Source organism: Palaemon carinicauda, chromosome 3 (genome assembly GCF_036898095.1).
Source record: "Palaemon carinicauda isolate YSFRI2023 chromosome 3, ASM3689809v2, whole genome shotgun sequence".
In the NCBI taxonomy this organism is placed as follows: Eukaryota; Metazoa; Arthropoda; class Malacostraca; order Decapoda; family Palaemonidae; genus Palaemon; species Palaemon carinicauda.
In genome coordinates, this window is record NC_090727.1 from 46,613,952 (window position 1) to 46,618,951 (window position 5,000).

General features: G+C 35.2%; 1 protein-coding gene across 1 annotated transcript in view; it reads left to right on the forward strand.

The window, feature by feature from the left end:
* LOC137638270 (tyrosine-protein phosphatase 10D-like) overlaps window positions 1-5,000 on the forward strand; it is a 372,144-nt gene that overhangs the window by 10,726 nt on the left and 356,418 nt on the right. The window contains exon 2 of the mRNA XM_068370340.1: window positions 1,974-2,221. The gene's annotated coding sequence lies outside the window, so the exon portion shown is untranslated. The remainder of the gene's footprint in view (window positions 1-1,973; window positions 2,222-5,000) is intronic.

The following is a 5,000-nucleotide window of genomic DNA, read 5'->3' on the forward strand; positions in this document are numbered from 1 at the left end:
TTATTATAATGTCCAAAAACATAAAAAAAAATCGCGATCCAAATCGCGTCTCTTTTGGGAAATATTGAGGACTCCGGAGTGAGGGAGAGGTGTTTGTTGTTACGGTTCTTTTGGTGTCGTGTTTGTATCACTCAAGTTGTTTATGTTTTGTGTCATGTTACAAAAAGACGAAGATAGTTTTAATGGATTTTGCCTCTGTTAATATGAAGACTCTGTTCTTCAGCATCTGAACCACAACGTCATTCATTCTTGAAGTGAGTCAAAGGTCAAACCATTTCTTTGCAACGGAAAAAGTCTTACCTGGGGACTTTCTTTGTGGTTCGACTCCTAGAAACTTGTCACTCAAGTCATCAACTGTCAAATTTGTATAAGAAGTTTTATACGTCTACTCCTTGAGAGAGAGAGAGAGAGAGAGAGAGAGAGAGAGAGAGAGAGAGAGAGAGAGAGAGAGAGAGAGAGAGAGAGTCAGTTTCCTTGACAACTTGTTGCATTGCAGATAAAGTCTCAAACTTTCGGCGAACGTGAAAATGTAGCTGCAAATAGAATTGGCGTTATTGAATATCATGGCTGGTGGCACAAATACATTCTGTAAGAAGAAGATTATCAAAAAATCTCACTCTATCGTAAAATTATAAGCCATTCTTAAGTGACTCGAAATATAGTTTAATTTTAGAGTAAATTTTATACCGCAAGAAAACATTGTTAATAATGTTAGATCATGAAATGCTAATAGAAATTACACAAGTTTAATCATTTATTATTATTAGTATTATTATTATTATGTGGCTGCTTTTCGAACTTTCCTTTTTATCAAATTACAATCTAACGTACACACACGAACACACAAACCCCGAACTGGAATGGTGGATTGTGTCATTCAGTTTTTAATGCTATCGTAAAAAAAAAAAAAAAAGTTATTACTATTTGTTATGTTGAGAGATTTGCACGTATTGGGTGGAATGTTCCTCCAAGCTAACTTCAGCCAGAGAGAGAGAGAGAGAGAGAGAAAGAGAGATTTAAGACTAGAATACATTATGAATGAAAGCATGCAGATTCTGATAAAATGTGAATAAAAGAGGCGTGAAAACTAACAAAATTGGAAACTATAAAAGGAATTCTGAATGAATCACGAATTCACACCAACGTACATAACGCAAATCTCTCCAAACAGAAAACGGACATTTATCGCATAGAGAAAACGGAAGCAGATGTTACTTGGGTCATTTGAATTCAAGAGAGAACATCTCTGAGACATCGAGCGGCAACCATTAGTTATGCATAGCGGATATGGAATTTCTTTTTCCAGGTGAAGTTAGGATCATAGGATGGAAAGGGGTTCTGTAAAGAGAGAATGGGTGCATTGTGGGCTAAAGTTTGAGAAATGGAAAAGGAAATACAATTCGGTAGTTAAAGGATAAATTTGGCACTAGCATGAATTGTTGTTTTGTAGAGCGAAACCCTGGTAAGGAAAACAGTTAAATGTGGAACATATATATATGTATATATATATATATATATATATATATATATATATATATATATATATATATATATATATATATATATATATATATATATATATATATATATATATATATACCCACACACACACACATATACATATATATATATATATATATATATATATATATATATATATATATATATATATATATATATATATATATATATATATATATATAAGATTCAGGATAGGAAATCCGTTCTACATTTTGTCGTTTCTTGGTAAAGAATGATACTTTTACAAACGATGTGAAGGTTGATCCAATAGAACTGTTGCAATATTATCAAGCCTTAAGCAGATCATCTTTTCCATCCCCTTTTAATGAGTAATGCCAGTTGCGAGACTTTCCCTTTGACTTTTGGGAGATTTGTCTTTATAATTAAGTCCCTATTCTTCATAATTGTCTGAATTCAAGAAATGTGTTGATTTATGTCTTGCATTTCCACAGGTTTTCGGAGCCGATATCGTAATTCAATTTCCTCCCGACCGATTCCCAGACAAGGACGGCTTCTACCGCCTGGATTACTGGCCCCCGCAGGGGGCACCCCCTTGCTAATACCACCTTCACTCCAGCGAAGGTGGTGGAGGGGATTGAGCTGACCAGGTTGTTGCCAGGGACCAAGTATGACTTCCAGTTATATCACTGCAATGACACTCTTAGCGATTATCCCAGGTGGACGGCGTCCATTGCAACAGGTAGGTTTTGCATGAATCAATGAACGTCTTGTTCACGTGATTGTACCAATATCTAATTGAATGAGATTTGTACATTTGTTTATTTGAAGTCTTATTTAGTTATTGTTTTGCCTAATTTCAAATCTGATTTTACTTATTTGTTTATTCATTTAGTGAAGGGCCTGTTCATTTGTCTCTCTTCATGGCCTTGGATGTAATGTCTGTTTTTTTTTTTTTTCTGTTGTTGGGAGTTCAAGGATGACAACGTTTACTAGTTGAGAACTTTTATCTGACTGGCTTGAATTGTGCACATGCAAGTATTCATGCGCAAACACTAACCACTTTTTTACAGGTCTTCTTACATCATGTTACATTCCCCTTTCAATAAAATAGATTTTAACCAATATAAGTCTGGTTCATTTTACACAAAGAAATATTAGAGATACCTGGAATGGTTCAACATTAGGCCTAAAAAAGAGTAATTCATAACGTTTACGTCAATACGTGTAAGATAAAATTAGGGGCGGGGGGGGGGGGGGGGGAATTTGCAAAACCATTATTTGACATTTCCCCTGAGTATATGAGATATATAAAACTTTGGACGTCTTGTGCATCACTTTCTACACAAAATAATTCAGCATTGAACACATGACACATAGAATCAACACAATATACACACAGTCAAAAGATACCTATATATAGTTTACAAGTTGAGAACAATTTCACATCAACACAATAACATGTCCCTTCTAAAATACAATTTAACCAGGATCAAGATTAATATGTGACTGGTCATAATGGTGTGGTTTTCTGGAGTGGCGAGGGTATGCTCTCTACTGAGAGCTCCTCAGGTGTGAACTGTGCGTGAATGTGCAAACGAATATCCCTTATCAGAGACCATTTTATTCATTCTTGCGACGTCGAATACCAGTCCTCGTAATTCTCTGAGGCGAGAAACTAACTTGATAACCTTCCAAGTAATTTCAGAATGGCAAACTTTTCTATAGAATATATTGCTTGGTCTTTGAAATAGAAATATTACGTTTGTGTGAAAGTTTCCGTCGAAAGTCGATTGATCCCTGGGGAAATGAAGACAGCCACGTTAGTATAATTGGTTACATACATTAACGCCTGAAAAGGAAGAGAGAGAGAGAGAGAGAGAGAGAGAGAGAGAGAGAGAGAGAGGTTTTGAATAACAATCTACAAATGAAAATAACGAGTCGATTAAACGCCAGTACAAAACACCGCCCAGTTTAGCTCAGTGTATTATTCACCTCCCTTTCATAATAAGTTCTGTTGGTTAGATATTATTATACCGCTAGTGGTTGCGACCCGTCAAAATTACTGGCTAGTCCAGTGGTAACATGTTCGCTTAGCATTCGCATATGCTGCAGCAGATCGATCCCTGCACGTGACCGTGAGTTTAAGCTGTTTGCTGGGGAGGCCACTGCTATGGTTGTACACCACATGGGGATGGTTGGTCTTGCCCGGCTGACGTCCTGGTGAGCATCTATTCCGATGAAACTGGAACTGAAACCAGACACGCACATGTACAGATTCAACCCTTCTCACCCCCCCCCCCCCCTTTCGCAACTACCACACGGCAGTTTGGGCAATTTAGGGGAGATTGTTATATATAGGCAGAGACTTGCTGTTTATTATATAGGATAAAGCTTTTGGTTTTCATTAGTCGTTTTTTCGTCTATTAATTTTCTCCTACCATTATTGATTTTTCTTAATTGGTGTACAGGGGATTCTTCTTGGTCTTCTTCTTCTTCTTCTTCTTCTTATTATTATTATTATTATTATTATTATTATTATTATTATTATTAGATAATTGCAACTCGGGACTGGCATTATGTTTGGGAAGTAGACTTTCCCTCGTTGACTGTCGCTTATTACTTTTGTTTATATTTTTATGGAAGAGTTATCAGTTCCCTGAACTGCAAAACTTTTGATGAGAAGAATTTTAAATACAATACATATAATAAGGTAAAACGGTTTAATCATATGAATTCACCTAAGGAATTATATATATATATATATATATATATATATATATATATATATATATATATATTTATATATATATATATATATATATATATATATATATATATATATATATGTGTGTGTGTGTGGTGTAAGAATTGCTCGTAAAACAATGAATGAAATATCGACTGGGCAAAGAAGAAGAAACATTATTATTGAATTTTTAGATAAAAGATCTCAATGAATTCTTGTTGATGGGCACCATAGTAAGCGTAGGAATGTGATATCTGGTGTTCCCCAGGGTATTTATCTTGGCCCATTACTTCTCATACCACTGTATATACGCATGACATGTGGTTTTGCCTAGAAAACAAGCTTGTTGCATATGCAGATAACGCGTCTCTCATTGCATTAATTCCATCTCTGGAATGTTGATTTGGGGTTGCTGAAACCCTTAACAGATCTCTAGCCAAAATCAGTGCATGATGCAAATTATGGGGTATGAAGTTGAATCCTAACATTACTGAAATTATATTTTTAAGGAGGTCAAGTACAATGGCTCCTGAACATCCGGATCTCAGCATTGATAATGTTACTTTAACATTGTATGACTCTTTTAAAATTTTAGGTGTGATTCTCGATACCATATTTAGTTTTGAGAAGCACATCAGGAATATGTCTTCTTCAACTGCACAAAAAATTGGCTTATTGAGAAAATCTTTCAAGATTCTCAGTGATCAATCTATTATGAAAAAGTATTTTAATTTTCTCATTCTACCTTGTTTCGAGTACTGTTCTCCTGTCTGGT